At 36.2% G+C, this 27,181-nt stretch overlaps 1 protein-coding gene and 1 pseudogene across 9 annotated transcripts in view; one reads left to right on the top strand and one right to left on the bottom strand.

Annotated features, from left to right (window-relative positions):
- ELF1 (E74 like ETS transcription factor 1) overlaps positions 1-27,181 on the bottom strand; it is a 129,687-nt gene that overhangs the window by 77,353 nt on the left and 25,153 nt on the right. The window contains exons 1-2 of one of the 9 annotated variants that reach the window (XM_090258666.1): positions 20,051-20,067; positions 13,933-14,054 (exon numbers count right to left, since the gene is read on the bottom strand). The exons of 6 other annotated variants lie outside the window; for them this stretch is intronic. The gene's annotated coding sequence lies outside the window, so the exon portion shown is untranslated. Of the gene's footprint in view, positions 1-13,932; positions 14,055-20,050; positions 20,214-27,181 lie in introns of those variants that run through there. 2 more of the 9 variants (XM_090258667.1, XM_090258663.1) reach the window with 2 other exon arrangements.
- Positions 5,669-6,146, top strand: LOC149996066 (large ribosomal subunit protein uL11 pseudogene; annotated as a pseudogene).

Here is a 27,181-nt window from a genome sequence, read left to right on the forward strand (position 1 = left end):
TTTCATTTTTCTGCACATATCTGTCCAATTTTCTCAGCACCACTTTTTGAATAAACTGTCTTTGGCCCATTGCATGAACTTGCTTTCTCTGCCAAATATAATTGACTATAAAGGTATGGATTTATTTCTGGGCTCTTTGTTCTGTTCCATTGATCTATCTGCATCAAATTTTGCATTAAGCTTGAACATTCTTCCATAGAAAACTATTCCAATGATTCAGAAGGCCACAACTATGGGAAACTAGTGACTGGCAGCTTCAACAAGACAACGCATATCATGTTGCCTGCAGATTTTTTTGCAAAACGTCAAATCACCCAGGTGACTCAGCCTCCCTACAGCCCAGATTTGGTGCCCTGTGACTTCTGGCTTTTCCCAAAACTAAAACCACCATCGAAAGGGAAAAGATTTCAGACTGTCAATGAGATTCAGGAAAATACGATAGGGCAGCTAACAGCAATTGGGAGGACTGTGTGAGGTCCCAAGATGCCTACTTTGAAGGGGACTGATGTGTCACTGTCCTATGTACAATGTTTCTTATATCCTGAATGTCAATAAATATCTATTTTTCCTATCATGTGGCTAGATCCTTTCTGGACAGACCTCATACGACACCCACACAAAACCAATGGTGAAAGAAAGAAAACCAAGATTCAAATCAATGATTTGGAACATAAAGAAGAAATAAACAGTCAATCAATACAGAATGAGGAAACATGAATTAAAAAAATGAGGAGAGGCTTAGGAACCTCTGGGACAATTTTAAACGTGCCAACATCTGAATCATAGGGCTGCCAGAAGGAGAAGAGGAAGAGCAACAAATTGAAAAGCTTAACTGAAAAATAATGAAGGAAAACTTCCCAAATTCGGCAAAAGAAGTAGAAATACAAGTCCAGGAATCATAGAGAGTCCCAAACAAGCTAGACCCAAGGAGGATCACACCAAGACACATCATAATTAAAATGCCAAAGGTTCAAGATAAACAGAATCTTAAAAGCAGCAAGAGAAAAGCAGAGAGTTACCTACAAAGGGGTGCCTATAAGACTATCAGCTGATTGCTCAAAAGAAACTTTGCAGGGAAGAAGGAACTGGCAAAAAGTATCCAATGTCATGAAAATCAAGGAGCTATAATCAAGATTACTCTATCCAGCAAAGCTATCATTTAGAACATAAGGGCGGATAAAGGGCTTCCCAGACAAGGTAAAGCTAAAGGACTTCATCATCAGCAAGCCATTATTATATGAAATGTCAAAGGGACTTACTTAAGAAAAAGAAGATCAAAATTATGAACACTAAAATGACAACAAACTCACAACTATCAACAACTGAACCTAAAAAATAAAAACAAAATCCAACTAAGCAAACCGGAATAGGAACAGAATCATAGGTCTGGGGATCATTTGGAGGATTATCAGCTGGGAGTGGGAAGGAGGAGAAATGAGTAAATGGGGCCGGGACCAAAAAGCATAATCAGTTAGTACAAAATAGGCAGGGGGAAGTTAATAATAATATAGGAAAAGGTGAAGCCAAAGAACTTATATGCATGACACATGGACATGATCTAAGGAGGGTGGAATTGCTAGAGGGAAGGGGGATACTAGGTGAAGAGGAGCAAAGGGGGAAAAAAATCGGGACTACTGTAACAACATAATCAATAAAGTGTACTTTAAAAAAATAAAATAAAGCTTTATTTTTAGAGAGAGGAAAACAGGAGGAGAGAAACACCTATCTGTAGCCTGAGACTGAACACGCAACCTAGGCATGTGCCCTGACTAGGAATCGAACTAGAGACCTTTAGCTTTGTGGTATGACACCCAACCAACTAAGCTACACTAGCCAGGAAAGTAACTTTTCTTAAATGAACAGCTTGGAAAACTATTTCATTTTTACCCAGTATTTTTGAGTGCAAGGATCTAGTTCATTATTTTTAAGAGTGTAAGAGTTACTATTACTAGTGCCTTCATAGCATATCTTTAGTATACTTCTTTCTGCTCATACTTGTAAATGTACTACTTCAGTTGTCCCAAATCTCAAGGAATAAAGTGTTCCTGAACCCTGAGGAAAGTACATTAGGTTCCTTCCTACAGCCTCTGGCTCTGATGGTCAGTACAGCTATAGAGAACCCATGTTCAACACCTTGTTAACAATCAAATATGCTGACAAAGGTCAGATAAGTACTACATCTTCATTTCAGTTTATTACCAAGACTTACATATTATAAATTATCCTCTAACAATATACAAATTTGTCTCTCACCCATAGATTCAAGGATAAAATCTAACATCCAGTTTCTTTTATTTTTATTTTTTAAAGATTTTATTTATTTACTTTTAGATAGAGGGGAAGGGAGGCAGAAAGAGAGGGAGAGAAACATCGATGTGAAAACATTGACTAATTGTCATTGGTACGTGCCCCAGTCTGGGATCAAACCCACAACCCAGGCATGTGCCCTGACAGGGAGTGGAACTGGCAACTCTTTGCTTTACAACATGACATTCAGCCAGCTAAGCCACACTGTCAGGGCCTAACATCCAGTTTAGAAAGTTCACATACAGCATTCTGATTAAAATTATTTATACAACAAATCATCTGCTTCTAAATAAAAATTGTTGCAAACTCTTTCAAACTAAAACACAAATAACATTAGTTTCAATTAATTATTCTAATTTAAATCTAAAAATCTTCACATTATTTTTTTACACTTTAATGCATAAGTAGTATATTTTGCATGGTATATTTTAAACTTTCTATAAATAGTATCATACTGTATATATTCTTCCAGCATACTTTAACAAGTTTCTTTAAGACCTAAAATTTTGAATAAACACAAAGTTTATTCTGAAAGGAAATAAACAGAAAACATTCTCCAGAATTTAGTGCTTAGAAAAATATTACTAAAGACAAGTCGTGATTTTTAGCCTTCTGTTATAGAAAAGAAATATCTAAGAGGCACAAAGTGGACTTCTGGCCAATATGACGAAGTAGGTAAACACCTTATTCCACAATGACAATAAAATTACAAGTAAACTATAGAACAACCATCATTGAGAACCTGAAGTCTAGCTAAACAGAAGTCCTACAACTAAGAATATACAGAAGAAGTCATATGGAGACTGGCAAAGGGTAGGAGAGACATGGAACAGGCTTATTCCACACCCACATGTAGGGGTTAAAAATCAGAAAAAAAGATCTTCCCTGCGGAGAGCCTGCCTGCAGAGGTTCCCCGTGAGGAGCAATGGGTTCCAGCCCTACACCAGGCTCCCGAGTGCACAAAGGAAAACTCATAATGTCTGACTGTGAAAACTAGCTGGGATTACAGCTGAGTGAGACAGAAGGCTTCTAGAGTCTCAGGTGTTCCTCTTAAAGGACCCTCAACAGATTTACTTGCTGATAGACTCACTCCCTCTGAGCTCCGCACTGGGGCAGCAGATGAGAAACATCAGGAATATATGAGGACAAAGTGAATTGTTCAGCATCAGAGTGACGGCTGGAGGGGCAGCTTTCTCCTAGACAGAAGTGCTGGCAGATGCCATTATTCCTTTGTTGAGCCCTTCTACCACCCAGTTGGCAGGTTCAGGCAAATGACAAATCTGTCTCTATCAACCTGGCTTATACCATTGGCCCCACCCTAGAGATTCCCTGAGACCCTGCCCTATGCAACTTGCAGGCCCACCCAAGCTGCTTCCATCAGCTTTTAAATACAAATGGGCAGTCTTGGTTCCTGGTATGGACTTCCCTAAAATCTCTCAAAAGATTTACAAACCCCAAACAAGTGGCAACTGGCCTCAGCATGTCCCTTATTCCTTGCTAAACAGCATTAGGCCCGGCATTAGTGGCAGCTGGCCTGAGTTTGCAGCTTAGCCTCTCCCAGGTACCTCCAGGACCAGCACAAGCAACAACCCTTTGCCAATCAGTTGCAGATCATAAAAGGTGGCCCAGGCTGGGCCCAGGCAGCAGCTCAGCTTGGCCTGCACCAGAGCTGTTCCTAGGAGGTTCCAGAACCAACATACCCAATGGTCAGCTTCAGACCGCACCAGAGCATGACTCAACCACCTCCACAAACAACACACCAAAAGGGTAGTGTTGGCAGGCACCAGAGCCCTGCTGAAGCAAATCCTGGTCCATGGAGTCAGCCCCTGCACAACAGCTCCTCCCTTGTAGTCACAGCCACTAAGCCTGAGGATCAAACCCCCTCACTGACATGCGGACAGAAATCAAGGCTCTAATACAACCAGAGGGCACACACCATGCACACAAGGAACACACCTGGTGCACTCAGATAAGGTGATCAGGGAGACTGTGCCACTGAACACCACAGGACACTATATAAGGCTACTCTGCCAAGACTTGGAGATGCAGTAGCTCTACCTAATAACAAACACAGGGAGGCAGACAAAATAAGAAGACAAAGAAACATGTCTCAAATGAAACAGAACTCCAAAATAAAAATAAAAAACTAAATAAAATGGAGACAAGCAATCTACCAGATGCAGAGTTCAAAACACTGGTTATAAGGAAGTGCAATGAATTTAGGGGAAGAGTAGGTGTACTCAGTGATTACTTTAACAAAAAAATGTAAAACATAAAAACGGAGACAAAAAACATAAAAAAATAAACAGTCAGAAATGAAGAATACAATAACTGAAATGAAAAATCCATTAGAGAGAATCAATAGTAGATTAGATGAAGCAGAGGACGGAATCAGCAATTTGGAAGACAAGATAGTAGAAATGCCCAATCAGAACAACAAAAAGAAAAAAGTGCCCCCCCACCAAAAAAAATATGAGGATAGTTTAAGGAGCCTCTGGAACAACATCAAGAGTAGTAGCATTTCCATCATAGGGGTACCAGAAGGAGAAGAAAGAGATCAAAGAATTGAAAGCCTATTTGAAGAAATAATGATGAAAACTTCCCTAATTTGATGAAGAAAATAAACATACAGGTCCAGAAAGTGCTGAGTCCCAAACAAGATAAATCCAAAGAGGACCACACCAAGAAATAGCATAATTAAAATACCGAACATTATAGACAAAGAGAGAGCCTAAAAAGCAGCAAAAGAAAAGCAGTTAGTTACATACAAGGGAGCTCCCATAAGATTGTCAGTTGATCTGTCAACAGAAACTTTGAGGCCAGAAGGAACTGGCAAGAAATATTCAAAGTGGTGAAACCCAAGTACCTAGAACCAAGATTATTCTACCCAGCAAGGCTATCATTTAGAATAGAGGACAGATAATAAGCTTCCCCAACAAGAATAAGCTCATGGAGCTCATCACCACTCTGAGAAGAAAAAAGAAGAAGAAAACAGACCAAAAATTTGAATAATAAAATGGCAATAATTATATAACTATCAATAATTACTTTAAATATAGATGGTTAAATGTTCCAATGAAAAGACTTAGGATGGCTGAATGGATAAGAAAACAATACTCAAATACATGTGTGCTGCCTACAAGAGACCTACTGCAGGTCAAAAGACACTGACTAGAAGTAAAGGGATGGAGATATTTCATGCAAACAAAAATTTTAAAAAACGCTGGGGTAGCAATACTATGTAAGACAAAATAGACTTTAAGAACAAAGGCATTTTCACCTTTTGACTTGGAGGAGGCTAAGGTGCAACTTTCATCAGTCGTCCTGATGCCTGGTTCATCCAACACCAGCCACCTCCACCATGCTGCTGAAGTTAGACTCCAACAAGATCAAAGTTGTATACCTGAGGTGCACCAGTGGGGAAGCTGGTGCCATGTCTTCCCTGGCCCCCAAGACCAGCTTCCTGGGCCTGTCTCCAAAACAGGTTGGTGATGACATCACCAAAGAAACTGGTAAGTGTAAGGGTCTAAGGATTACAGTGAAACTGACATTTCAGATTGAGTAGTGCCTTCTGCCTCTGCTGTAATCATCACAGCCCTCAAAGAACCACCATGAGTCAGAAAGAAGAAAAAGAAAAGTATACTGGAAATATCACTTTTGATAAGATTGTCAACATTGCCTGACAGATGTGGCACTTATTTTTAGCTAGAGAACTCTCTAGAATCATTAAAGAGATCCTAGGGACTGCCCGGTCTGTAGGCTGCCACGCTGATGGCTGGCACCCTCATGACTTCATAGATGACATCAGCAGTGGTGCAGTGGAATGCCTGGCTAGTTAAGAGCTACAAAGTAAAATATTTCAATTAAAGATCATTTGACAAGCAAAAGAGAAAAAAAAAAAAAAACTCGTAAAAAAATTTTTAAATACAAAGGTATTACAAGAGACAAAGAAGGACCCAGCAATTCCATTTTTGGGTATTTATTCAAAGAAACCCAAAACACTAATTCAAAAAGTTATATGCATCCAAATGTTCATTTCAGCATTATTTACAATAGCCAAGATATGAAAGTAACCTAAGTACCCATTGACAGTCAAATTGATAATGAAAAGATAATACATATATACAATGAAGTATTACTCAGATACAAAAAGAAATGAAATCTTGCCTTCTGTAATAACATGGATAGACCTAGAGGATATTATGCTAAGTGGAATAAGTCAGAAAAAATACAAATACTATATAATTTCACTTATGCGTGGATTCTAAAAAGCAAAGTAAATGAACAAACAAAACAGAAACAAACTCATAGAAATGGAGAACATTTTGATGGTTGCTAGATGGGAGGGAGGTTTGGGAGATGGGTAAACAGGGGAGGGGATTAAGATGGGAAAAATGGTTAGTTATAAAAACAGTCACAGGGATGTAAAGTACATCTTAGGTAATATCATATAATCAGTAATATTGCAATAACTACGTATGGTGTCAGATGGATACTAGACTTACTGGGGTGATCACTTCATAATTTATATAAATGTCTAATCACTATGTTGTATTCCCAAAACTAATATTGTATATCAACTGTAACTGAAAAGTAAGAAATAATTTTTTTGATAAGATGCATAAAGCAGCCTATTTTCAATGTTGCCTCTCACAAAAAAAATAATAAATTCTGATTTTCTGCATAAGATAGTTCAATTCAGAGATGCCATGTATGAAGAACTTAAGAAGCCTAGAGGCCTAACCCCAACAATCTTTCTAACTTTCCTGAATGATGTAGGCTCTGTCATCACCACTGACACAGTGATGGTTTCATCAGCATTAGTATGTTCTAAATTGTCATAAGAAAATCTCTGGCTAAGTTTGTTTCAGAAATTCACTTCTGAAGCTACATCATCTACATAACGCAAAGTTCTCCAATTAAGGCCCTGGCTGGGTAACTCAGTTGGTTAGAGGGCTGTCCTGATTTGCCAAGGTTGTGGTTTCGATCCCTAGTAGAGGCACATAAGAATCAACCTATGGGACTTCTGGCCATGATGGAGGCGTAGACAGACATGTTGCATCTCCCTCCACAACTAAGACCTCCACAACTAAGAAGGAATAACTACCTCGAAACTAGAAACAACCAGAAGTTCCAGAAAATCAAACTGCATGGAAGGCCAGCAAACAAAGATATAAAGAAGAAATACTCATTCAGACAGGTAGGAGGGGCAGAGCCAGGCTGGAAAGGATGCGGTGTGGTAGCGGTGGCAGCGGCAGGCTGGCAGAAAGTGCAGTCACATGTTTTAAAAAGTCAGGAGAGACACCTGGGGAGTGTTCCCAGCTCCTCACCAGACCTCACATCTCACAGTCCCAGCACCAGGAGAAAATCAAGACTCATTGCTTCTGACTGTGCAGACCAGTCGGGGTTGGGGCGGAGGCAGAAACTGCCGGTCTCTCAGCAGAGTCGCTTGTTTAAAGGGCCCCCACGGTCCTAGAACGTCTGCAGACCACCCACTCAGGGAACCACATCCAGGGCAATAGCTAAAGGAGAGCCAGTCTGGTGAGGAAGTGGGAGAGGTACCTGGAAGAGGGGTGAGTGCTGGGCAGGCAGCTTTGTTCCCTTTCGGACCCCTCACCCACATACAGCGTCACAATGTGGTGAAACAGGTCGCCTTGTACTGACGAATCCCTAAGGCCCCGCCCCTTACAACGTAACAGGAGCGACAGCGCTACCTGGGGCGCAGAGGCAAACAAACACAGGAGCCTGTCAGAATGAGGAGACAGAGAAGTATGGCCCAAAAGGGGAAACAGATCAAGGTTCCAGTGGGAGAATTAAGCGACAAGGAGATAGCCAAACTAACAGATGAGGAAATAGACAACCTAACAGACCAGAATTCAAAACACTGGTGATAAAGATGCTCACAGGTTTGACAGATATGCTTGAGTGCGGCAAACGCATAAGAGAAGTGAAGCCTATGCTAAGTGAAATGAAGGAAAACCCACACAAAACCAATGGTGAAGGAAAGGAAACCAGGGTTCAAATCAATGATTTGGAACATAAGGAAGAAAAAAGAACAGTCAACCAGTGCAGAATGAGGAAGCAAGAATTGAAAAAAATGAGGAAAACTTCCCAAATTTTGCGAAGGAGATGGACATACAGGTCCAGGAAGCACGAAGGGTCCCAGGCGAGCTGGACCCAGAGGGGACCACACCAGGACGCATCATGATCAAGATGCCAAAGGTGAAAGATACAGAGAGAGTCCTGGGGGCAGCAAGAAAGAGGCAGAGAGTTGCCTACAGGGGGGTGCCTATAGGACTATCAGCTGATTTCTCGGAGAACACTTTGCAGGCAGGAAGGTACTGGCAAGCAGTATTCAATGTGATGAAAGGCAACCTGCAACCAGGATTACTCTATCCAGCAAGGGTATCATTTGGAATGGAAGGGCAGATGAGGTGCTTCCCAGACAAGGTAAAGCTAAAGGAGTTCATCGTCACCAAGCCATTATTATATGAAATGTCAAAGGGACTTACTTAAGAAAAAGAAGATCAAAACTATGAACACTAAAATGACAACAAACCCACAACTATCAACAACTGAATCTAAAAAATAAAAACAAATCCAACTAAGCAAAACCAGAATAGGAACAGAATCATAGGTATGGGGATCATTTGGAGGGTTATCAGCTGGGAGGTGGGAGAGGGAGAAATGGGGATATGGTGCAGGGATTAAGAAACATAATCAGTTGGTACAAAGTAGACAGGAGGGAGTTAAGAATAATATAAAAGGGTGAAGCCAAAGAACTTTTATTCATGACCCATGGACATGAACTAAGGGGGATGGGATTGCTGGAGGGAAGGGGGTACTGGGCAGAGAGAAGCAAAGGGCAAAAAAGAATTGTGACTATTGTAACAACATAATCAATAAAACATACTTAAAAAAAGAATTTTTAAAAAAAGAATCAACCTATGAATGCCTAAATAAATGGAACAATTGATGTTTCCATGTTCCTCTCTCTCCCTCTCTCTCTCTCTTTCTCTCTCTCTCTCTCTCTCTCAAATCAATTTTAAAATTTTAAAAAAGAAAATGTTCTCCCAATAAAGAATACAATAGGAGAATGTAAATCAGAAAATGCCTAACGAACACTGACTGGTGTGACTAAGTGGGCTGGGCATTGTCCCTAAACTGAAAGGTTGCAGGTTGGCTTTCCAGTCAGGGCACATGCCTGGGCTACAGATTCAAACCCTGGTTGGGGGCTTGCAAGAGGCAACCATCGATGGATGTTTCTCTCCCTTTCTTTCTCCCTCCCTTCCCTGCTCTCTAAGAATAAATAAATAATATCTTTTTTTAAAAAAGGAAAATGCCTAATGAGGAATGAAATCTACAGGAAGATGTTAATTTGAAAGTATATTTCACCTATTACTACAAAGCACATAAAAATGATTGAAATCATTGCCAGTTACTTTTACTGTGAAAATTAAACTCAAAGTTATTGCACAGAAAGTCTTTAGACTGGAAGAGAAGCCAGTAATTACCTTCTTCTGCCTGTTAATTTTTCTTTTCTTACTCACAAAGTCACCAACTAAATGGAAACACTGAGGGATCAGAATCAAGACTTTCACTTTCTTAGAGAAATGTTGATTTTCTCATTAGACAGGCACCAAAAAATAGAAAAAGACTGTGTAATAGCTTATATTTAAAATAAATTTTAATAAAATTATAGTCTATCACAAATTTTAAGTACCATCATTTCTTAAACCAATTGTTATTTTTGGACATTTGGATTATTTCCAATGTTGCACTATTGCAGTAATTCTCACAATGTAATCCTCAAACCCACAGAGGCTCCAGAAACCCTATCAGGGAATTCATGAGGTCAAAATATTTTCATAGTTATACTAAAGTATTATTTGTCTTTTTTCACCACGTTGATATTTCCAGTAATGGTACAAAAACAAAGGTTAGTGCCTTCACATAAATAAAAGCTGTGTCATCAAACCATACTAGTCATTGTATTACTACTAGGCACTAACATTTTTAAAAAGGCAGTTTCACTCTTCTTTTCTTAAATCTCGACCATTAAATACACCTTTTTAATATTCTTATAAAATTGGAAGTATGCATAAAGTATTTCTGTTGAATACTAAAACAGAATGGTTGTCTTGAGTATAAAAGCACTAATGCTATTACTGTTTGAGTTGTGAACTAAATTAGCTGCTTTTTCATGGAACGCCATTTTTACTTGGAAGGAGTACTTAGGATTTAGAACTCCATATCTGGCAGACATTTTCTCAAAAATATTAACAGCATTTCTCACCAATGATAAAAAATGTAAGCTTTTAACTGAAAATCAGAATTTTGGAATACTTGTGTCCACTACTTTGAGCTTGTCAGCTTTCTAATACTTAAAAGACTTCTGATAAGATTGGTGTGATATTTAAAAAATGTGATTTAAAAAAAAGTCAAAAATTAAATCCAGGTTTTTCTAGAATGTTGCTTGGTTTAAGCACAAACCTGTTGTCAGGGTTGAAGCTACCATCTTGGCATATCAAACATATTTAAATGCTACTACTTCCTTTTCCATATTTAAAAATAAACTAGAAGCTGTTAATATTGAAAGAAAAAAAAAAGTCAACATTTGAAATATTCAAATTACCAATGGATGATGTTACGGAATCTTTCTCAGGTAAAAGATTAATTCATTTGAAGTGCAAGACAGATGAATGAATTTTAATGTTACAGAATACAAGAAGTTTATTGGTAGGGTTTCAGAGTCCCTTGGCACTAGCCTTTAAGGAACCAGCATTGCTGACTTTTGGTGTAGTATCAAAGAAGACATCCACAATTATGTAAGGAAGCTATTAAAATACATCTCCCTTTCCAACTAGACATCTGGGTGAAGCCAAATTTTCTTCATATTCTTCAACCAAAGCAATGTATTACAATGCATTTCATGCAAAAGCAGATAAGAGTATCTAGCTGTCTTCTGTTAACTCAAATATTAAAAGGATTTGCACTCCTCTCAATACAGTTTTTGTTTTGGAAAACATTGTTGTCTTTTATAAAAATTGTGTTAACATATAGTAAGTTTTTTTAAATTAATGCATTCATATTTAAAATTTTTATTTTAATTTCTAATATTGGTAAATATTGATAAATGTAACCCACATGAACAAAAGCTCTTTGGAATCCTCAATAATTTTTAAGAGTAGAAGGAAGATATAAAGTTTGAGAAGGCTGAAGAGTATAATGTTTGAGAAGTGCTACACTATTACAACCAGTGGTTCCAATATCCTGACAGCTAAATCTTTGTTTCCATCCTTGTATTTTCTTTAGGATAGAGTCCTAGAACTGGAGTTATTATATCAAAAGGTATATAAATTTTCAAAGCATTTGATATAGGCCAACTGCCCTGCATGTTCATTTAATGGCATTCTTACTAACCCATAATACTTGAACTTTTGTCAATATAATGGGTGAAAAATAATTTTATTTAACTGTATTCCTAGATTACCAAGTTTAATATTTTAATATTAAATATAAGTTAAATACAAGTATAAACATAATTACATCTAATATGTATTAATATAATCACTATATTAAAATATATTAAATATAAATATAATAACTTAATATTCTCCACAATTTTAGAAAATTTTGCTGTTCTTTGTGGAAGGAACTTGTGGGGAGCACAAATAAATAGTAAAGATGATCACCTATGATTTTCCTCACTGGGAAAAAACCTTCAAGCCAATGTTTTTATTAATTGTTCTGGCTTAGAATGTGATTTTTAAAAAACTTCAATTTAATTAATGTAAAACTCTACTTTATTATCAATATGAAAAAGGACTAAATCAAATAAATGCTAAAAGCACCAATGATTACTATTAAATTGTCCAATCTTGGGAAAGTTACTTAACTATAATTTCTCACATAAAATTTAAGGTTGGGGTAAAAAGACATATCTGTAAAAACGACATTCAAAGCATTGGTTGCAATAGCTCAGAATTCTTTTGGTGTCAGGATCCCGTTATACCCTAAAAAATTATTGAGGACCACAAAGAGCTTTTGTTTCCAGGGGTTATAGTTATCAATATAGAAGTTTTTTACAGGTATAAATATTATTATTTATTAAATGCCCTTTAAGGGGTCCTTTCTCAGAAGAATAGTATATTGAAAAAAAAATTTTCTGGGATACATTTTTTTCCCTTTGGTAAAATAAAGCCATTAAAAAACAAGTTCTATTATGCTTTGCTCATCTCAGTAGATCACATAGAGCACTTTGAAGACCACTAATCTATCCATAATTTTCTCTAATCTCTATGTACATTATAATACATTTTAAGTAGAAGTGAACTACTATAGTATACGTATATACTTTGAGTCAAGTTTCTATGTTTTGTTCACTGTTATATTCTTAAGCCTCAAGAATAATACCTAACAGATAATAAATAATTGTTGGATGAATTTATACATTATATAAGATGAAAGGAATATAATGAAAAAAATACAGGAGACCCCTGAACTATATGACTTATAAGAACCCAACTATAAAATCCTGTGACTTCTACTTCCATGTTCTTCTTTGTCCCTACCACTACTTAGACATACATTATAGGAAATATTTCAGAAAAGGAAAGCAAGAAATAATTACAAAAGAAAAATCCTGAATTAAGACCTATGTTTTCACTTTTGATAGCAATTTTCATATATACATTATTAAATTTTGGAAGCCTTACCTAAAGATTCTACACCAAGTTTATACCAACAACAAAAACCCCACTAAAGGTACAGGAATTATTTTAGTTATAATAAGAATCTTAAGGAAGTGAGATAAAACACTGATTATGTCAATAAATCCAGTTAAAATGCTAAAGTCTAATTTGGGGTACTAGCCACTTAAAGTTTATCAGTGTCAATTAATATATCAATTGTTTCATGAACACTTTTTTTTCTCAAATGTGTTTTTGAATATTTGAATGGGGAATGATTCTAAAGATTAAACCAAATTATTTCTAGCAAACTATAGCTCCAACTTGTTCATGAATCTCAACTGGAGGTTACCCATCAGAAGTATGCCTAGAGCCATCTTGTTAGTTATAGGGGACAGACACACAGTCTGACATAACTTAGTTCTGAATCTAGTTAATTACTTTCACTGAAATAGACAGTTAATATTTTTCACTGATATAGAGTTTATTCACCATTTTTCAAATCAACTTCACATTAAACATTATTTCTTATTTACAAATGTGAGACAAAGATAAACTTTAGTTTATTATGAAATAGTTCAACCAAAGAGAAAGAGAATATATTCTTATACCTATCACCTAGCTTTACATTAATATTTTACCATATTTCATTTCAGATCCATAAGGAAAAAAAAGTCATATATAGTTAAAGCCTCCTATACATCCCTCTCCAATCTCATTTTATCCCTCCTCTATTCAAGAATTGATGTTGCCCCATCTGTCCATATTTCTATACCTTTAATATATATGTATCAATGACAGTATTGTTTTATGGCCATAATTTGAACTATACTGTATCTGTTTTTTTACTTTTTAATTAAAAATTGTGTTTGAAATAACTGAATCATAGTTAACAAACGACACTCTAAACTGTATAGTGGTCAAATATATTTACCTCTGCAACTTGCTCCAAAATGCATCAATTGCCCATCTGTTTAGGGTTCTGGAGGATTTTACCACCAGGGCAATATACCATAGTAAATGCTGAATGGGTGAAAAGGCATCAATAGTAGGCATCTGTTTTTAGGAAAGACAATGAAGAACTCTAAATCATCTTAAACTACCATCTTCTCCATACTCTGTAAATGTTTCCCATACCTCAATGTGATAATACTGCTGATAATACTGCTCTAGAGAACTCTTGCACATAAGTTTCAGTAACCAAGTGCAGGAATGTTCCCAAACTGGAAACAATCTAATGTCATCAACAAGAGACAATATATACACTCTGGTATAGGCAGACTATGGCACACAACACTGCAACTGGAATTAAATCTCACATAGTTGAATGAAAGAAGCAAGTTGCTACAGAATATATATGGTATGATTCCACTTCCGTAAAGTTCAACGGGATAAAACTAAGATGAAAAGGTTATCACAAAAGCCAGGATACTAGTTATTTTTAAGAAGAGAAAAATATGAGCAGGATTGGGGACCTCTAATGTAATGAACACGCTATATTTCTTAACCTAGGTTGTTGCGACATGAGTAAACACTTCATAATTATATCTAAACTGTGTATGTTTTATACATTCTCCTATGTATACATTTCAGTTTTTAAGAATAAAAGGATATCCTGGCTGCTGTGGCTCAGTGGATTGAGCATCGGCCTGCAAGCCAAGTGTCGCTGGTTCGATTCCCAGTCAGGGCACATTACTAGGTTGCACATCAGGTCCCCAGTTGGGGGCACAAGTAAGAGGCAACCACACAGTGATGTTTCTCTCCCTCTTTCTCCTTTCCACTCTCTCTAAAAAATAAATAAATAAAATAAATAAGTAAATTATTAAAAAAAAAAAGAATAAAAGGATAATGAATTGTCCCATTACAATACTAAGCACCCATTTAATATTTTGATAAATAAGATGCACATAAACTAACAATTATTAAGTCAACACCTCATTTTTATAGTCTTACTATAAAAATTCTTAAAGATTTTATTTATTCATTTCTAGACAGATGGGAAGGAAGGGAGAAAGAGAGGGAGAGAAACACTGATGCATGAGAGAAACATTGATCAGTTGCCTCTTGCAAATCCCCAGCTAGGGACCTGGCCCACAACCCAGGCATGCGCCCTGACTGGAAGTCAAACCAGTGATCTTTTGGTTCAGAAGCCGGCAATCAACCCACTGAGCCACACCAGCTAGGGCTTACTATAAAATTTTTTAGTTTCGCCATTATAAGAGTGTTTTCTAAAACAAAGGAATAATGAGGTGGGCAAAGGGTGAAAAACCAGGACAACTGAAATAGCGTAATCAATAAAATATACTTTAAAAAAATTGTACCATACAACTTCACACAAACACTGTGACTGCAAAATGATGGGGCATCTATCACATAGATAATGAACTTTACATGGCTTTACATCAGGCAACGTCATACCGCTTCCTGCTACCTGGAAGAACTTCTAATATATAGGGTAGAAGACAGGATGAGGATAGATCCAAGAAAACACAAATTTTATGAAACAGAAGAACTACTCTTAAGTGGTTGCCTCTGGGCAGCAGGACTGAGAATGGGAAGGGGTAGAGGAGGAAAGCTGCTTTTCCCTGTTGGCTCTTCTATTCTATTAGATTTTAAACAATGTACATATATCACTTTGACAACTTTTTTTAAATCTGCACTGGAGGGTATGTTCATTATTTGAGAGAGAGAGAAAGAGAAAGTAATATTAATTAGCCGCCCTCCACACACACCCCGGCAAGGAATTGAACCCGCAACCCAGGTTGTGTCCTGATCCAGAATTGAACCCACAACCTTCTGGTGTATGGGAAGAAGCTCCAACCCACTGGACCACCTAGCCAGGGCACTCCATACTAATAGTAGGTTCTCCATACTAATGGCAGAAAAAGATTGCTCCAATAGCTGAAAACTACTTTAATCATTTGAGTTGACTTAGTGGCATTACTAATTTAATATTCATAATTTATATGAACCAAAAGAGCAAAATAATCTGGTGGAAATACAACTGATGAAAGCAATAATTATTTTCAGACCATCAACTGCTGGGAATCTTCCTCCCATCTGTACAAGCATCTGTGGACATCTATGCCCTATAAGATGGGATGTAATGTAAGGCAAAATCTACAAATATACAATCAGTGATGTAATTAAATGTCGAAAGAAACTTCAAAAATTATATATCAGCATCACATTGGAAACAATTACTCCCTCCCAGTCTCAAACAGTTACGAATAATAATAGTGTATTTCCCCAGAGAGAAGGTTTTCAAAGACTGTAAATGCTACCATAAATCAGGAAGGGAATGTGTTTTTTCATAGAACCCCAGGGATAAGGGAACAGAGAGAGAGAGACAACATAGAGCACCAAATGGAACTTAAAAGGAAAAAAAAATTAATGTTGACAGAACGATGGTTCACTGAGAGATAGAGAGCAGGCCAATTACATTGGAAAAACAAAAATAATTAGCTTTCATTATATATTGTGGTCAATATGACAGTGGGTTGGGGAGTGGGAGGGGGAAAGTAGAATTAGAGAAGAGGAAAGAGGGAGAGCCACAAAGTTGAAAGACACAGCCCAGCAAAAAATGGAATAGACAAAGGGATAATGGATAAGGAGTGGAGGGTAAATAAGTCTTAATATTGATAATAAACTACTGCAGTCACTTTTCTTACTTACTAGGGGCTGTGGACTTCAAAATACGGGAGTGGGCAAAAATAGATTTACAATTGTTCATATGGAAAAATATATACTCTAAGACTAAATAATTATACAAGAATAAACTGTGTAACGTGTACTCACAACTCTAAACTACTTTTGCCCACTCCTGTACTGTTGCTTAAAAATTCATATATTACCATGCTAAATAACTGATTAATTGCTACCTACACCTGTCAAATCTTTTTCTGAAAGTGTGGCCTATAAACACCTGTATCACAGTCATCTAGGGTACTTATTAAAAATGCAACTGAAAAAAATCAAACCCTACGACTAATAATCAGAATCTCCTGAGTTGGAGCCAGTTGATTGTTACACCAAAGGTTGAAAACTACTGCTTTAAAATGTATACTACAAGGTAGGTGTTATTTTTTTTTTCTTTGAATGGTTACAATGTGCAGATACCAGACAGAGATTAATCTGCGAGCCACCTACCTTTTAAACATTTGCCACCCCTAACATTATAGCAGGACCTGCCCAACTGAGTAGCCAAGAGTTTCATGCAGCAAGTAACAGTCAACTCATATGTACTTGGTAGTTTGTCAAAAGTTGAAAAAGAGAAATAGAAGAAAACATCTGATTTCAATAGCTTACATTCTTTTTCTTGTTGGTAAAAACAATCCTCTTAATCTAGATAAATGCACATTCTTCAATACTCATAATTCCTAAAGATCCTGACTGTTGCAAGTCTCAATCATCTTTCATCTCTAGGCAGTCTGAACCTGAATTTAACTTCTCAATGGTTTCGTTCCATTCTATACTTACTTCACCTAAGTTACCAAACCCTGTTTTTCCCAGGAAGAATCTAAGTTTGTAGGGATAGAGCCCATGTTATCTATTTTCTAGCTTTTTGTGCCGTTTGTTGCTTAGAACAATGATGACTACATTATGGAAAATCTGATATTGAACTAGGTTAGGACACTCAGAAATTTAGGAGATTCCACAGTTATATGCAAAGTAATTTTAAAAATCCAAATTTCAGTGCCAAAGAACGGCAGATCTAAAGTAAATTTCAACCACCCCAATAAAACATATAAAGTTAATAAAGATTTTGTGTCCCTAGAAGATTCTAAAAGTTCCCAGTGTGTCAACTCTCAAAAAAAGAGGAGAAAAATAAGACAAATAGAATGAGACTATTAGATATAGGGAAGTTAAATTCAAGGAATTATGCTAGAAATTAGAGACCTCTAGATTTTGTAAACTCATATGCAAAGTTTTATACATACCCCCCTGTATACACAATTTATAATAGAATAAGGCATCATATGAAACAGTATTTGCCCTCCTAAAAGAGTAAGATAAAATTAAAGCAGAAATAAACCTGTCTTTTTATATACAAGTTCAAAGTAAATGCTCAACTTCTTATATCTTCAAACAAGATTAAACACATTTTCAAATATATTGGTTAATTCATTTGGTTGCATCTTATTACCAAAATTACCACCAAGCAATTTACTTAAGGTTTTATTTACTCTTAGGAAATACAGGCCATTTCAACGAAAGGATCACTTGTTGGAGTGGACTAGCATGAGCAGCTCCAGGCTGGAAGCCCTGCCATTAAGCACAACCCTGAGCAAGTAATAAGGACTTTTGGGGGGCTATTTATGAAAGTGAGGCAGTTGAACGATCTTCAGTCTTTTTTTAGCTAAAGCTTGTAAATTGGTAATTCTAAGTTTAATTCTGATGACTCAGTTTAAACTTAAATTCAACCTTACAAAAAAAAAAGTGTTTAGAAGACTACCTATTAAGTCTTAAAGGCTTTTCCTTTCGTTCATGCTTTCTTTTTCCTCCCTTCTCCTTGAAGCCCCACTTCAGTCTTCTTTACATAAAAAGAAACTGAAACATATGAGCACTATTTTATTGAAACTGTACTAGTAGCTTGATTTTAAGAAACCAAATTATTCTACTTATCTTTAATAAATAAAATCTTAATTATTTGCTTATTTCTATGCCCCATGATTTTTCTCTTACAGGTCATTGGTTTTTAAAAACTAAAAAAAAAAAAAAAATTAAGGCACAAAACTTTCATTAAATTTTTCACACAGATCAGATTAGAAGTAAAGACAGCGTTTCCTTACTCAAAAGCTGACCAAATCGGCAATATTGAAACAAAGATGATAGCAAACAGCTAAGAGTAAAATGTCTCCTGTGCCTTTCTTATAAGACCACAAAATTATCTATTAATATCAACTACCCTTTCAAAATATTAAGAAATCGTAACTAACTGCCTTTCTATGTTCCCTTTCGTCTGACAGGCCTTCAAGCCCTTAGAAAGTTAATAACAGCAAATTCCTGAAGAGCTAGTTAAATATCATCACAGTCAATAATAAATAACTTCACAAGTTTTATTTACAAAAACTTTATTCATAATCATTGCATATTCTAATTTTACTTTCAAATTTTCATTTCATAAATAACTTTCATAATTAAAATACTACTATATCCAGCTTCTCAGAGTACCTAGAACTTCAAAGCACACCAGAATGTACACTTGCCAAATCTCATAATATCAATAATAAATATTTAAGGCAAAGACTGGACAATCTTTTCTATTACAAAAGGTATTACTTGTTAAAATACAAAACAAGCACATGTTAAAATACAAAACAAGCACATTTTAAGAACCGAAAAAAAGGTTAATACTCTACTTTTTCTTTTTACACAAATTGAAATACTATGTTTTCTTAGAGCTACTTATTCTTCTAAAGCTGTTACTCAGGACAAGTTTCCTATGTGAATTATAGAACTCTATATTTTTTTCTAAAAGTAAATGAATTATTCTAATCTTTCTTCCTCTTTATTTATGTCACTTTTACTTGTTATCTAAATGAACATTCATTTTACTTAAACTTCCATTTCATTTTTAAAATTAAATGTTTATTATCATTTCATTAACTTAAGAAAAAAAGGATAGAACAGTCAAGGACCAACACCTATAACTGAGTTGTCCCAAAACCTCCCCTAAACTAAAATGCCAAAACAAAATCATTGCTTCTGAATTTTTTTCTTAACAAGCATATCACACATGAATAGTAAGTTTATTTAATTGCCCCAAAATACAATTAAATTTTTTAAATTAAAGTTTGACTTAGTTTGCTTTGTGATATAAAAAAGAAAGAAAAATTTCCTTTAGTCTCAAGTCATACAGGGGAAAAAAAAACCACACAAAACATAAAAAATGCTTTACCAAGAAGATCTAAAACTTTCCAGTATTTGAATGCTTTGTTTTCCCCTAGTAGTTAAAAGTGCAATCAGGCATGTGACTGACTACATTTTTTCAGAGTTAGAGAACACATTCAGCCATGTTCTTCGACAGGTAAGAATCACCCTTTACTTACCAGCTCATGAAACAGCCAGAAGCAAACATCCAAAATAATAACATTACCTTCACATATTCTCATTATCTTTAAATACTGTCCTTTGGGCTTGAAAATAAAAAGCAATCCGGCAAGTTTTATGCTGTTAAAATGGCTCCTGTAGATTGGGGAAGTGGTGTCTGTGCTTCAGCTTATGAGTCATACATGAAACTAAGTGTTTCTAAGGGAGGCACGCCCATGTTGCTGTGGACCCAATTATTCTGCTAGGTCAAACATGCAAATCTACAGGTAAAAATGGGGGAGAGGTACAGAAAAAAGAGCAAGGTAGAGACAAGGAGCAAGATCTACCTTGATTAAACCATTACTCAGCTCATGTTAATTACCATAATTTAAAATTAACAATAAAATACAATCAGAATCTATAAGGAGGCAAAATTAAAAACTGTATATTGTTTTTTTAAAAATCTCAACTTTTACAAGTAATTTTAATGTATCAAGTAAATAAAACTATGAAAGAAACAAAAAACATGGGAAGGAATGGAAAGGAAACAGCAAACTTTCTGGCCTGAAATGTAAGTAACAATGAACTGGTTAGTCTAACCTGGCTACTCATTAACCCTTATATGAAAGGATTATATTACTATGTACTCTGGAACAGCTAGCAAACTGCAATGCCAGATGCAGATATATAAATTCTCTAAACTGATAATATCCAGTAGAAAATTCAAAGTTCGGTGGAAAAATAAGTGGGAATTAATCTGGTTTATACTAAAAAATATCAAACTTGGGGTTAGAAAGGAACTGAAGTTTAACATAACAAAATGATTTTAAATAGACCTGCAAGCTTGATAAGACCCTTTTTTAAACAAATTATCAATGCAATCATGGTTCATAACTCTACTACTTCCAACAGACGGCCACAGTTTTCTATACCTTTCAAACAAAATTTTCTACAAATAAAAACATACCATGTGTCAGGCTATATGTACCATACATGTCTAGCCTTAGGGCTCCAACAAAAGATGTGGCCAGTGAAGTTTTGCTCTCCAAGCTACCATACATCTGATTAGGTGCCCATGCAGCTGAAGCATCACTACAATCACTTACCCTACCCCAGGTGAATATTTATTAATTTATTCTAAGAGCTTAAATTGATCAAAATGATTTGAAAACTAATGCTTTCCTAAAGCATTCTAAATGATGAAGTTCAAGTCAGTAGCTAGCTTCATCCTAATATTTTACAAAAAGTAAACAGGATTTGGCAAGGTTTAGTTAATTACTTGGAAGTAATTATTCTGCCTTACTGGAGACACAACTGAAAGGACAAGCTGTCACTGACTTAGGAACTCTACAAACTGCTACAAAATATGACAATGAACCAACTTGCTGCCCATTAAGTACCTATTTATTCCATTCCACTGAACATTGCTTGGTCTATTTATCTTGTTAGTAAAATAAACTCTATGATTAAACAAATTATTAATAAAAATTATGCTAAAAAGAAAAACACATCACTTTTCTATTGTCAAATGCCATATTTTGTTTAATTTAGCTTATTTATCCAGAATGACTATTCAATACCCAAACTCCAAGAAAAAGGTCCTGTGAGCAGTCACAGGAAATGTTTACTGGAAAACCCAAGTTTCTCACAGCTGAAACTTATTTTAGATGATATCAATATAAGCCTGGTAATCTGATTATCTTTTAGCTAATTAGAAATAGAAATTATAAAAAGTGAGAGAGACAATTGAGAATGGGTGATGTCAAAACAAACAAGTGACAAAGTTGATGGAGAAAAAAATTTAAAAACTATAAAACTACTGTACAAATAAATATAATGTAAAAAGTACTGGGACTGAAGCTAGTCTATAAGGTCAACACACTACATTCTCCCAAAGTATATCACCATACATATGCGTGCCTCAAAGTCAGCATTATTTTGATAAAGGTGGTTTTTTAAAAAGATTTTCTTTATTTATTTTTAGAGCGAGGGGAAGGGAGGGAGAAAGAGGGAGAGAAACATCAATGTGTGGTTGCCTTTCACGTGCCCCCCAACTGGGGACCTGGCCTGCAACCCAGGCATGTCCCCTGACTGGGAATCGAACCAGAGATCCTTTGGTGCGCAGGCTGGCGCTCAATGCACTGAGCCACACTAGCCAGGGCTGATAAAGGTTTTTAAAAGTCAAAATGAATGACATCAAGTGTGTGAAATTTTTTATGAAACATGAATACATAAAAGGATAAGCTTCTGCTACTGAGAAAATCCATTATATAAAACTCAATACATGATAATGGCAGATTTTTGGACTGTAATTTAAAAGAAGTGTTTTTGGCTGCACATATATAGAAGTGAAGTTAAGAGACGAAAAGTGAAAATAATTACCCCTCTTCAACAGAAACAAGTTATCTTAGCTGTTCCTAAGGAAATGATTCCAGAGTTGCTATTAAAATATATTGCCCCTATGACCAGGGGTATCCCTATTAGCATTATTTTACCACCCACAGGAACTGAGTCCTAGTTCTACTCACAGTCCCAAGAAATCAACCCCCACAGGGGAAAGGGGGAAAAAAAGGCAAAACAGCATTGGTTCTAAAGCCAATCTACTTGGGTTCAAATCCCAGCTCTGCCGCCTAGTAGCTAAGTAATCCTGGGCGATTAGGGAACAATCCTGTGCCTTCATTTCTTTATCTGTGATTTACGCTAACAGTACCCAAAAGATTATTGGGAGAATTAAAACCAGACCATGTCCTATAAAGAACTTAAACAACTCAAAAGTAAGAAAACAAACCAGCTTTTAAAATGGTCAAACCACTGAACAGCTACTTCACCAAAGAAGGGATACAGATAGAAAAGTAAGCACAGAAAAGATCTCAACATTATTAATCAATAAGAAAATACAAATTAAAGTTACAATACCACTTACATCATTAGAATAACTTTAAAAAAAACAGTGCTTGTGAGGCTATGGCGTAAAAACAACCCTCATACATTGTTAGCAGGAATGCAAAATGGTACAGCCTATTTGGAAAACAGTTCGGCAGTTTCTTATAAAAGTTAAATATATACAATAATCTAGCAGTCACACTCCTAAGATATTTACTCTTGAGAAATGAAGATATATGCCTACTTTAAAAAACAAAACAAAACTTCTACACAAATATCTATAACAATTTTATTCCTAACCACCAAATACTGAAAATTCACATGTCCATCTACTGGTGAATGTCTAAGCACATTGTCATATACTCATAAAATGGAATGGTATCAGCAGTAAAAAGGTCTGAACTTCTGACCTGCTGATAAATGCTACATCATGTATGAATCTAAATGCATCAGGCTGAGTGAAATAAGCCAGACTCAAAACATATACTGTATGACTCCATTTATAGGACATTCTGGAAAAGGCCAAACAAAAAGACAGAAATCTTATCAATTTGCCCCAGGGTAGAAATGAGGGAAAGGGATTGACTACAAAGAATAAGGGAACTGTTAGGAGTGACCGAAATATTCTTTATGGTGATTGTGGTATTGGGTATGTGGACCCTCAGAAGGAAGATGCCTACCAAGAAAGGCTCCAGGCCCTGGCTGGTGTGGCTCTCTGGACTGAGCGCCAGCCTGTGAACCACAAGGTCAATACTCCAGTCAGTGCACATGCCTGGGTTGTGGGCTAGGACTCTGGTTGGGGATGTGCAGAAAGCAACTGATTGATGCTTCTCTCCCTCTCTTCCCCTCTCTCTAAAAATAAATAAATAAGGGCTCCTGGTGGCTAACTGGGCTCAAATTTTTAATAAACAGAGCCTAGCAGCCATTTCTACTCAGGGTCTTCTCACACAAACTGCATTTCAGGGAGATGCCTGCACTGAACTACTTGCCTCTGAACTGTCTGCCTGCATTGAACTGTCTACCTGCACTGTGTTCTGTCATTTGAGCCAGCCCGTATAAAGGAGTTGCTGGAATCCCATTTCAACCAATAGGACTGAGGCTTTCCCTATCCAATTGGAGCTGTGTAGCTATATCCCCCCCCCCACCCCAACTGAGCAGAGGAGCCCTATTGTGACCAATCAGGAAAGTGCCTTTTTGGACCAATCACACTGCAAGGATTTGGAGTCCTCATTTGCACAAGGACAGCCCAATCAGGGACCAGGGACAGGGACTTCTGTCTATATCGGCCAGCTCCCTTCTGGCTCTGAGAGTGCACTTTCTTTCCACTAAAGAATAAACTGGGTTTCCCTGACTGAGCTGAAACATAGAAGATGTCTGGTGGGAGCAGACCAGAGCAGACTAGCACAGAACGAATCAGAAAAGAGTAGAGTGGAACAGACCATCACAGAACAGAGCAAAACAGTGAAGACCAGAGCAGAACCATGCTGTTTTCACAGACATGGGATATGCTATATCACAGCTGAGCTGTTTTGCACTCAATAAAGTTTCCTACTTCACCACATCCCAGATTGGGGACTCACACTGAATTGGCACCAACAATCATCAGTTAACAGTTATATGATCTATTTATGTTGTCAAAAGTCACAGAATTGTACCCATAAATAGGGGAAATTCTACTATATATAAACTATACCTCAATCAACCTAACTTTAAAAAAATCCAGTTCACATGTATAAAGTGCTTAATATAGTACTGGGCACTTAGTAAGCACTTCATAAACATCTGTTATTATTATTATTATTATTATTATTCATAGTAGAAGCAACTAGTACTAAATACTTCAGGATGACAAACTTTAAATCTCTAAACTCCCATGTGAATAAAATGTGGCAACTTAGACTTGTGATGAACTGTATGTACTATGGGTTCATTTATTTCTAAAATTTAATATATATCAAATCAGTATATACAGTATACCTTAATACAAAGCTGTCATGGCTGCTTGGAGTAATTTTCAACATTTATATTTGAATTAGCTGAGAAAAAATAAGACTGAATAAATTAATTAAATACCAACTAAAGTTAAGACACTATTTCTTTCTTTCTTTACAAGAGAACTTACTGAAAGAATTTACTATGTCAGCCAGGACTCACTTCTTCCCTTTTATTATTACTGCTTATCCTTGAACTCAAATTTGAAAACTTTAAGTATGTGAAAATATGGGGTAGTCTAATTTCCCTATTTAGGAAACCTGGGTAAGAAAAAAAAGGCTTGGTTTGAATCTGATCCTAGGTCAGGAGCTAACGTGCTATCACTACCAGAAATGAAAGAAAGAAAAATCAAACCATTAAAATGATAAATGACCCAAATTAATATTCTCTACTATTTAAAAATAAAAATAAAATTTTAAAGACTGAGATTTACTGTTATAAATCTTTCAGTGAGACAGAACTAATTTTGTTGATGTTACTACCTCTCAAAGTATAAATCCAGATTCTGAGCAATGTGTAGCATTTCCAAATGTGAGCTTCATGTAAAATATAGTTAATTCTCAATTATCTATCATTAGCTTTGTTAAACCAAGGCCTCCTTCCTGCTTCTGTACAGATTATTAGGACCCATCCACAAGGAAGATCCTCCTCGACAAGTGTCTGTGTGTTTTAAAAAGCATACCAAAGGCAAAAGGGCCCATGGCTCTGTCTGGTTTTGCTCACTACTCTGTTCCCACTACTAAGACAGGGCCCAACACATAGCACAAACACAGACACGAAATTGAAAAACTTTTCCAAAATGGTTCGTCGAGGGTAAATTGTAGCATATCAGGGTTTTATCACACATTGAAATATTTTTATTTATTTTTTGTTTTTTCTTAATCATTTATTTTTAATTAAAAATTGTTTTTTATTTTATTGTTCAATTACTTAGAGTTGTCCCAATTTTTCCCCCATTGCTCTCCCCTGCCCCGCCCACTCCACCCCCTACTCCCACAGTCAATCCCCTCCCTGTTGTCCATATCCATGGGTCCTTTATACTTGTTCCTTGACTAGACCCTTCCCCTGCTCCCCCCATCCCTTATACCCCTCTTCCATCCCCTCTGGTCACTGTCAGTCGGTTCCTTGTTTCCATGCCTCTGGGTGTATTTTGCTCATTTGTTTGTTTGTTTTTCATGTGTTTGTTAGGTTCCTGTATTAGGTGAGATCATATGTTATTTGTCTATCACCGTCTGGCTTATTTGACTAAGCATAATACTCTCCAGCTCCATCCATCCTGTTGCAAAAGGTAGGAGTTCCTTCTTTCTTTCTGCTGTGTAGTATTCCATTGTGTAAATGTACCAGTTTTTTTATCTACTCCTTTACTGATGGGCAGTTAGGCTGTTTCCAGCACCTGGTTATTGTAAATAACGCTGCTATGTACATTGGGGTGCATAGTTTCTTTTGAATTGGTGTTTAAGGATTCTTTTTGGTGGGTGCAGCCACTGTGGAAAATATTATGGAATTTCCGCAAAAAACTAAAAATGGAACTGCCTTTTGATCCAGCAATTCTACTGCTGGGATTATACACACTGAAATATTTTTAAAAAGCATCATTTGACCTATGATTTGATATTGCTCAATTTTGTAATTAACTGTGTTATAAGAATCTATTGTCATGTTAGTTTGGGTGTTATTCTTTCCTCTCTTGTGAAAAATAACCAAGAATTGATTGTACAATTATATACTTTTTGGTGTTTCTAGGTACTATGCTGACTGTAATCTCAAACTGCTTCATATAGGCATAATATTTTATCTTGAAATTAAATTTTAAATTCAATATTAAAGACAATGTATCTTTTAGTTCAGTGGATTTTAACCACAGATGCACCTCTATATTATCTAAAGAAGTATTTTTGAAGCTACATGCATAACCTCAAAACAGATTTAACAGTGTGGGTAGTAAGAAGCACTGCTTTGTTGCTCTGTAGCCCTAGTACATAATATAGTTTGTGCTTCTCACACAGTAGCCACTCAAAGACACTTGTTACCTTCCTATTCAATAATCTCTAATTATGGAGAGGAAAACTTAAGCTCCTCCTTTGCTACTCTTCAGGCAAAAGCATCATATATAAATGTAATGTCACAACATCCTAGTTATCCTTTTCCCTCCCACCAACTGCCTACTTTTAATTCACCTTTCATGCTGCTATCAGAGAAATCTTTCTAAAGAACAACTCTGGGAGTGATCTGATTATCATTCATGGCTGAAAAACAAACTAATTCTCTAAAGGCAA

The sequence above is a fragment of the Furipterus horrens genome, unplaced genomic scaffold, assembly GCF_987537825.1.
Source record: "Furipterus horrens unplaced genomic scaffold, mFurHor1.1.pri manual_scaffold_12, whole genome shotgun sequence".
NCBI classification, from domain to species: Eukaryota; Metazoa; Chordata; class Mammalia; order Chiroptera; family Furipteridae; genus Furipterus; species Furipterus horrens.